Source organism: Pistacia vera, unplaced genomic scaffold (genome assembly GCF_008641045.1).
Source record: "Pistacia vera cultivar Batoury unplaced genomic scaffold, PisVer_v2 Contig186, whole genome shotgun sequence".
NCBI lineage: Eukaryota > Viridiplantae > Streptophyta > Magnoliopsida > Sapindales > Anacardiaceae > Pistacia > Pistacia vera.
Window position 1 is genome coordinate 136,195 of NW_022195959.1, and position 10,146 is coordinate 146,340.

At 34.8% G+C, this 10,146-nt stretch overlaps 1 pseudogene; it reads right to left on the reverse strand.

Moving 5' to 3' along the window:
* Positions 1-1,116: 1,116 nt before the first annotated feature.
* Positions 1,117-9,926, reverse strand: LOC116126907 (annotated as a pseudogene).
* Positions 9,927-10,146: the final 220 nt, after the last annotated feature.

A 10,146-nucleotide genomic window follows, 5' to 3' on the forward strand; every position in this document is an offset into this window, starting at 1 on the left:
TGTTATAAAAAAGACAAAGAGAAGAAATGTCTGTTTGTGGGAATTCCAGGTTAGAGTGGAGGTGAAATCTTTACAAGTTTCTTAGAACCTCAGAGAAAAGCAGGCTCTAGCCTCTATTTGTCGGTAGGATTTATTTGTGTGTATGGTTGATAAGTTTTTGTAGTTTGGTTGAAGTGGGTGGTCAGATTATCATCAACGTTCAATTATTTTTCTATTTTTGGAGTTGCTTTCTGAATGCAGAAATAGTGTGATATATTTTTTTATCTGAATTGGGTTACTTTGTTCCGCTTGTAAAGCTAGGCAGGAAATTTCTTCATTTGGAAGTTAGAATTATGTGTTAAGTTGGTTTTAAGTGTTCTTTTTAAAGTCTTAAAGCATTTAAATAACAAACCAGTTCGAGCATGGTAAAAGTCACAGCTTGTTGATTTAGTTACATGCTTCTTTGTTTATCTATTTCGTCATGAATTGGTGTTGTAATTGATGCAATCTGTCTTTTCATAGACTAAGAGAAAATCTCTACTTGCTGCTCTGGATAAGATCAAAGAGACGGATTTTTTCAATATGTTGTTGGCATATCTGTGGACAGAGTTGATGCTTTTTGGCCTTTTGTCGTTGTCGATGGGTCAGCCTTGACTTGACCAGCACGTTGTTTGAAATCCAGAATCTATACCCACCAGGGAGATTGCGAGTCAACTGTTAGAAAAGTATTAGCTTCTATTGGACATCTCTCATCTTGCTAAGCTGGCTTTGCTATGTGCTAACATTAGTTTGCATCTGCTTTACCGTGTATTTTTGCACAGGTTATTCGAGCTTGAGCCCACCATAAATCTATCAAGCTCGAGCTCAATCTCAACAATTGAAGTTCGTTCAAACTCGAGCTCAAGCTCCGATTATTCCAGCCGAGCCGAGCTCGGGCTTCTCAATACTCGCCTCAGCTTGATTACACCCCTAAGATTATAACCCAACCCAAGCTTGTATGTGTATTAAGCAGGGTCATGAAAACATTTTAGTCCCTATGGTTTTGTAATATTACACATTGACACACTGTCTCTCCTCAAATACTAGAAAACGGCAAAATTTTAAGGCAGGTATGAAAATGTAATATACCAAATGCAATGAATAAGACCATTTTTATATGAAGAATGGGGCCTAAACAATGTAATGTAATATTACCACTCCAATGTGGTTAAACTAATATGACAAAATGTAACTTCAGATTACAAACCAAGGTTGTAACCCAAAGCATTCTCAGAAATACTACCATTTACTAAAATAATAAGAAGAAAAACAGCTCCAGCAATGGAATTGAATCCCGCTCTACATCTCTAACTCTATAAAACCTATAATCTAAACCTGAAATGTACACCAGCGCTTGGGTAATGATCGGGAAGAGCTCCACAAAACTGAACAATGATGCCACATCACAACACTCCCTTCAGTTCTCTTTTGCTAACATTTCAAAATTAGATCCTTCTTCAACACTGAAGCCAGGTAAGATTTAGGCATCACTCGACTGTAGTCTGTAATTTTTTATCAAAGTCAATGTCATCCAGGCCGGGAAGAGATTGTGGTGGAATTGCAGAAGTATAAGTTGCATCATTAGAAAACTCCAAGACCCTTCTTGCAGTTGCCTGAGATTCACTGTTATTGCCAACCTTTCTTGATGAGACTATTCCGGATTTAACTCCTCTAGTAGTGTTACTACTTTCAATGGATGATAAAAACTTTTCCTTTGAAAGGCCCGTCTCTGCTGAAGCAATTACTGAACTGAAAACCCCAGATTCCCTCATTGCTTGAATAATGGCCTGTGAACAGAGCAACACTGTAATGTCAAGAAAACTGACAACAAAGGGTACATACGTGCACACAATCTTTAATTGATCAGCTCTAAGAACCATAGCAATGCAGCCTGCCGGGAAAAAATGGCATTTGAACTTACCATGGGAGCATAAATACGAGTCAAGATGCCCTTCTTCAGAAGTTTGAGATTCAGGGTTTTATCAGTCCACACAATGTGTTCGCGATACCTATATAAACAGATAACAGGCATTAGGGGGAGCAATCATTTGTTATTTTAGTATCTAAAGTACTATTAAAATAAGAAATCCTACAGCTAATTCTATAAAGCAGCATATCAATCTGTACGACACCCAAAAGCACCTATAGGTCCTCTTGTAACACATTAAAACCCTTAAAATTAGTTCTTCGATATAGTTCTGTATAGATTTTTTAATTTAATTTTACCAGTGCAACATCTCCTCCTCTGTTGCAGTTGAGGCAATTATAAATGCCTGCACAGAATATAACAAGAAAGAGCTAATATTATCAATAAGCCTGAATAACAAGTGCACTTAAAGATAAATAAAAGGAAAGAGACAAGAAAAAAAGACTGCCAAAAGATTGATTATAGAAACCTTCTTGTCACAAATAAGCATCCATGATTAACGGTTCATAGCTTATCTAGTTTGGCCAAGGACATTCCAATTAGCTAGCCTAGAAAATTATAGAGCTTATGCTTTAGCAAAGAATGATTTCATTTATATTTCCAAATTTTGTTGAGTACAGTTTTGTCCTTAGCATACTGCATGAGTTAGACACAGTTCTTATTTATTTATCTTGGACATATGGTCCAACACCACCGACTTTGAAACTGATTTACATAAAGTGGAAAAATCATTAAAATTAAGTGGTATAAAAGGGAAAAAGAAAAAAAAGAAATCATAGCAGCAGAAACTTAATCAACAAAACAAAAATTTTCACAAGGAAAAGGGTAAAGCACATAAAAAAGAGAATAGACAAAACCCACAGCTCTGTCAAATTCCAGCATGAAGCATCTTTTAACATCCTCCTTTGTAGGCTTGCAGCCACACCCCGTGTCACGTCTTGAAGTCAAATCAAAACTTGGGATATGTGTAATGCAGGACAGCAGCCTCATCCAATTTGATCTCACTATCAAATAACATAGTCATACAAGTCTATAGATAGCGAAAAATAATTATGTTCTTTAACACTAAATTTCATAATATCGACTACAATTAGATACAGACAAGCATTTGATACAGATAATCCAATATGACCCCGTTCTCAAAAGGTCTTCCCTTTTTTTATACAGTTTACTATCTTAAGTAATGGTTAATCAAAAAATTAAAGATATCAGGTAAAGCTCCTATAAGCTCAAGTCTAATAGGCACCTTGTGAAACATAGATGATTTTATTCATAAGGATCTCAAAGACTGCTGAACTGATATATTTGATCAAGTGAAAGAGAAATGAGGAATTCATACTTGACACCATTACACTACTTCCTTGTTAAGTAACCGCTAGAATAAAAATTAAATTATCAGGTAAAGGTCCAATATTAACACATAACTCTTAACATTATAGTTTGTTTCTTGATAAGACACAAGAACTTATTGGTAAATAGAAAGGTAGCAAGCATGAAACAAGCATCCTATAATATTATATATAACACATACATACATACACTAATGGTTACTACATAAGATAAATCACCACACTTGGGTTCTTCATGTATTGTGCCATCTGTGAGCACCATTAGGACGAAGATGATCTTGAATACGAGCGGCTGATTTCCCTTTCCATATGTTAGAGTAGTTTTTGGATTTCCCACGTGTTGCATCTTTATATTGCCAAAATATCGTCTTTGGGAAGATGGTCATAGTTCTTCTTGAACATAAAACCTATGGCAACATTATAAAAAAGATAATTTTAAGTAACAATGTTGCATGATGCACTAACAATTGAACAAATAATTTATGTTGCTTTTCAAGACTGCATTTTTACAGTAGTTTAAACTAGCCATACATTTCCAAACCCAAACAGCAAAACAAGTAAAATAGCCTAGAAGTTCAAATTGCCTGGCGACTAGCCTATCAAGGAAAAACAAAGTCTCAAGAAGTAGAATATAATGTTCAAATTTTCAGTTATATTAATTTTATCCATCTCCATTGAACCCAGGTGACATATAAACCACATAAAAAGATTATACCTCACTGAAAGGTTCCTTGAATCATCTCGCTCAACACTACTCTCCTGAAACATTATATTTCATCATCACCTCTGATTGCAAAAGAAGCGCAAAGATATACAGAATATAAACTAAAAATATTCACTGGATCTAGTAATAATTGCTGATCCACTCACATAATTAGGGAAGACGACCATATCAATATTGGCAGGTACATCTAACAGCAATTGTCTCAAGGAGTATTCTCGAGTTCCCGCTGGATGTTAGTTTCATCGGTGTCAAGATGAAAAATCCAATCCATGCCCGCTTCCTAAATCAATATGGACAAAAGAATTATCATTGTCACGATCCATATACATACACATACGGATTCTGAATTGTCCTAGATGGAAAATGTAAACACATACCCTTGCCATGACAATAGCCATCTCCATATTCAGGGATTGCTTCACAAATAATTCATAATTACATGGTTTGTAGAAGAAGCTTCCAACCAACTCTCATTCCAGATGCGCTAAAGCCCAAATACATTCAAAAACAAGTTGAAGAATAAATCATCATAATGTGTAGCATTAGATTCAAAACAACATAAAAAACATCCCAATGTCATCAGAATGAAAAGGAGCAAAACTAAAACTATTCTAAATATAAAGGAAAATAGATTGTGATATCAATGACATATAGCAGGCAGAGGTTCTCCATTCAATCAACCCCAATAAAAAACCAAACCTTTATTCCCATGCACATGGTCTCTCCACAGTGGACACTTTATTTGCTACTTCTGCCCAATATCAATTTTTTTTTTTTTAATAAGCCCCCGCCAATACTGATAATTCATCTGTTAGAATCTTCTACTATGGATTTGTCAAAATGTGATAAAACAATCCAGGAGAATAGCAGCTTAAACAGCAGAAAAAGACATAATATTTGTGGCAGTGCACCTAACTACCCATCGATCACATTAGCATTTTTAGTATCCATCTTTCAAAAAGTTTGTAAATGACAAGAGAAGCTTGAATAAAGTAATTTTGCTTTTCAAATAATACTGGATAAAATAGAAACAGATAAAAAAAAATCATCATCAACTGACCTTTATAGCTTGTTGTCCCTCTAATTCTCTTGTTCTGAATACACTTTCACCCCCTGAAATAACATGTTATAGCCCATGCAAACAAATTTGAGGATAAATACAGAAAAGTGAGTGGCTGACAGTAAAGTGCTAGAAAGGTCTTAAATATTTCATGTACAAAAGCAAGAAATCTGAACTCACACAGGAATTGATTCCAAGACTTTCGATACTTAGCAGAGGCAGCCTTCCCCTCCACAAAAGAAAAAATTTGAAACACCAATAAGCTTGTGATAAAGATCCATGGTAAAGTCTGTTCTAGCCCAGCAGAAGTATATTGATGTAATACATATCTGGTGTCAGAGATAAAGAATCAGAAATATCATTTGAAAGAATTCTACAAGCACACTAAATGTTTATCAAATCAAGATTATCTCACTTAAAAACCAAGCCGTTAATGAAAGCCTAATTTAAACCGTATTATTTTTTACTCTGCTTGTGCAAACAATTGAAATTTGAAACTTCCCACCCACATTAAATACAAAAAAAAAAAAAAAAAAAAAAACTCTTAATAAATTAAATATATGAATCATCAATGGAAATTCATGTCAAACCGAGCCTTATCCGGCTTTTGCAAATTTCAGAAATAATTGAGGCTAAGCTTGTTTAATATACCTATTTAAAAAATAAATTAAATAATAAAGATTCAAAATCGTAGCCTTCAGTAACTGGTATATGCTTTCTTCTTTCTTGTTTTTTTAATAAGAAACAGAACCCTTCACTTGTAATTAATGCTTAGATTCCTGTTAAAGCCAACTCCAAATTCCAAAACGAAATTAAATAATAACAATTAGTCCGAATCAAAAGCATAATTCATCCAAATGCAAAAACTCTGCATCAACCTCAATGCCCACCCACACTAATCAAACAGAATATATTGGAAAATAAGAATAAATAGAATATTCAGTTATTAACTCTCAATAATGATATCATGGAATCCATAAAGGCAATAAAACAATTCAGAAACAAAAATGATTAATCAACGGATCAAAAACTAAAACATAATCATTAATAATAACCTCCCAAACCCAAGGAACCCAATTCAAACCCCAAAAAGAGGGAAATCACCTTAGGCTTCAGATCCCGACCCGAATCAAATTCCAAGTCCCTAAATAAGGGAACGAGGGATGTTGCTCCGACCCAGAGGATCGAGACAACCCACCTGGAATTCCGGACGACAAGTCAGAAAAGTGTTGGCCATACCGGGGACTCATGGTGATCGGGACCATCGGCAACCGGTCGGTCAATTCGCCCCGCCATTGAAGAACAAAGCAAAGAACGAGAGTGAGAGGAAGGAGCGTTAAGAGCAGAGAAGACGAAATTGAAAGCGGGTAAGAAAGGAGAAGAAGAAGAAGAAAAGAGGCAATGGGTCTTAAAGAAGAGTAAGACCCCCATGATGAGAGGTTGCAGAGAAGAAATGCATAATGAAAGGAATGGAATTGTGTATCAAAGTTATTTAAATCAAAAAATGTTGAGAAAAAATTGAAAATGAAAACAGAGTGGAGAATGATACTAAGAACCGTTTTGTTTTGTTTCGTTGGATTGCCGTCTTCGTTTTCTATTATAATCAAACGACCCCTTAGTCTGATTTATTATTGACAAAACCCCCTAAATTTCTGAAATAATAAGAATTTCCCCCTTTCTTAATAAATCCTTAATATTTGTGAATTAGTAACACTGTATTACTTCTTACTATTTGTTTTAATGCCTAAATAACTAACACTTCCAAATATCACAGGATTTTCAATATTTATAATATTTCTACTCATCGATATCTAAAATTTACAAATTTAATAGTTAAATATTTCTAAATTTATCTGGCAAAATTATATATTAATTATTTAAATGTTAAAAGGCTACTTACTAATTTGTCAAAACATTTATTCATAAGATGGTTAAAGTAATTTATATTCCCATATATTCAATACAGATGAAGTCAATTCATGCATCCTCCTCAAATTCAAAATTTATTGCATTACTAGAATATAGTAAACATTAATTTTTTATTTATACTGTTCTATAGATGGATCTTTCAAAATTGTCTAATTTGTTAAAACTAACTCATGCATAAATATGATTTTATAAATTAAATAAGATAATTTTGATGGAATTGAGATAACTCATTTTCAGAGAGTATTGTTACCTTGTTATTTCTAGATGGAGATATATGTCCTTTTTTTAATAATAAAAAAATTTGCAGATAAAGAAATAGATCTCTCCTTTACTGACACAATTGGCCAACTTTTAATTTCTTTCTGATTTAATGTTTTATTTTAAATTTGGCCACTATTTCTCCATATAATGCATCTTTTTTGAGGATTAGACACATAAAAGGAATGTTTCATAAATCCAAAAAAAAAAAAAAGTTTGATAATAATTTATAAGTGTTGTTTTGATTCCAATTGAAATATGGGAGATAATCATAGAGTACCTTTAAGGTTTCTAATTTATTATTTTGATGCCAATTTTTGCACTTTTTATCATAGACTAACCCCTTAACCTCAAGTTTGGAACTCTATCTGGATACTCCTTTACCCTAACTCCATTACGTTGTCGTGTATGGTAAGATGAGTGAAAAGTAGCTTTAGTCTTAGAGAAAGTTTTTTTTCAACTAACGCCATTTACCAATTTAACTGCACAGGGATATCCATGATAATTGAACTTTGAGGGTACATTTGAATATTTGATAGTGCAATGGGGGTCTCCATGATAAATTTTCAAATTTTGAGAGTAGTCTATAATAAAAAATGTGAAAGTTGTCTAAATTTGAAAAACTTACTAGGCAAAGGGTGATCCAGGAAGGATCTTTAATGGTGATGCGATGTTTTTGGCATTTGAGAAAGAATCAATAGTAATGATAAGTGATAACAATGTGGAACACTAAGGAGGTCCATTATTTGTTTGGATAAAAAGATTACATGGCATTCTCCAATACCATTACCATTAAGTTGCTTACTTCCATCACTCAATTATCATAATCCTTACACCCACCAAACATATGTTGGCTTATTTGAAAATGACTACTCCCACTCTGCTTACAACATCTCTAAACCATTGTTTTAAAAGTCGGATCGGACCGGACTGGCCGGTCCAACCTGTTGGACCTGGACCCGGTCACGTATCCAGTTCGAGCCAACATAAAACCCGACATTAATAAATGAATTGTTATAAACCATTAATAAACCACCTGAACAATGTAAACCGTCGGTTGGACCAGACCGATTGAAAAATCGGTCCAGCATCTGAAAAGGGGAAAACATCCATAATTTCTCAGTTTCTCTGATTTCACCTTTCTCTACATAAAATCCTCTGAAAAAATGTTAACACAAATATGAACATCTGAAATCCCACACAAATCGCCACTCAATCTCAACGAAATCCACTCTCTGAGTCTGAAATCGTTTTTGAAATCGATCGTAACTCAAGCCTCTGAAATCACGACGACACCTTCCTCCCTCGCCGGAAATCGATCAACACAATACACAAACGATTTTAAGATTTCTCTTACCTAGGGTAGTTGAATCGGTGATCGACTGGACTAAAGTGGAGTCGTGCTTAGCTACTGCATAATATTGAATCGAAAATGAATAGGGAATTGGAGAGTAGAGATAGAGGATTTAAATGGAATTTGAAATGTCATGGTGGTGATTAGGCCAGAAAATGGAGTTATGGAGATGCCGAGACAGATTAGACGGTGTCACGGTAGTGGTTCAGCCTTTAGGAGTTGGAGACGGAGAGGATTCAAAGCAAACGGGATTTGAAATGTCGATAGATTTTACATTTAGGATTTTTAGAGATATTAAGGTTTTTACTTTTAGGAAAACTTGTTTACAAAATCGGTTTGGTTAACTGGTTTAAAATTACCTTTGAACCATTACCCGAACTAGTTATCCGGTCTGGTCAATTTTGAAAATTGAAACCGAACCAATTACTTCGAAAAACTAGTTTTTGGGATCAGTTTACATTCAGTTTGGTTCGATTTTTTATTTTACTTTTAGGGCTGCTATTTGGGTTTTATTGCGTTTTGAATTTGTATTGAAGTGGTTAAGTTCCTGGTTTTCGTATGGGTTTTATTTATTCTTTTGGGTTGAATGATGTTTGTTGTTTCTACGGTTCAGCAATTTGTGGGGTTAATTGAGTTTGTGATTTGTGGGGTTTAGAATAAGTTTTGATCCTATTGATTATGAAAGTATTGATAAAACTGAAGGTTGGATAGTTGACAATGAAGAGGAGGTCAGTGAACTTAATTATGAGGAGTTGGAACAAATGTTATATGGAGAAGGATCTATTCCTGCTGGAGTCACTATTTTAAAAACCAGATCAGACCGGCCGGTCCAACCGGTTGGACCGGGAACCGGTCACGTGTCCGGTTCAAGTCAACCCCAAAACCATTATTAGATATTGAGCTACTTCAAACCGTTTGAAAACCGAATAATATTAGTGAACCGCCGGTCCAACCGGACTGGCGGATAAACCAGTCCAAATATTAAAAATCCCTAATACGCGACGCGACGTAGCCCTTTCTCATCTTCTTCTCTTTCAGTCTTTCTCAGTTTTTCTTACGAAAATTTCTCAGCAAACACTCTGTTCTCTGCGAAAATTTATTAGCTTCGTCTCTGTTGTCTGTTCTCTGCGAAAATTCTCACGGTTTCACCTCTGTCTTCTGTTCTCTCTGAAATCCCACCCAAACCGCATCTGAACTCTCTGAAATTGACGACGACGTCTTCCTCCCTCGTCGGAAATCGACGATGACAGCTCCGTTCCTCGTTGGAAATCAACGGCGATAGCTCCATTCGTTGACGACAACTCCATTCCTCGATCCAGGTAATAAACACGTCATTCCTCAATCCAGCTTCAATAATCAATAATGATTTAATTGCAAACTTTATCTGGAGCAATGTGTATGTGCATGTATTTCCAGATTATGTATTTGAATTCACCCTGCTCCTACTCTTGATTTTGTTTTTCTTTTCCATATTATCAAATATTGCTTTAACCAAAATTATCATGTAGATAATCCTTTCATTTGAAG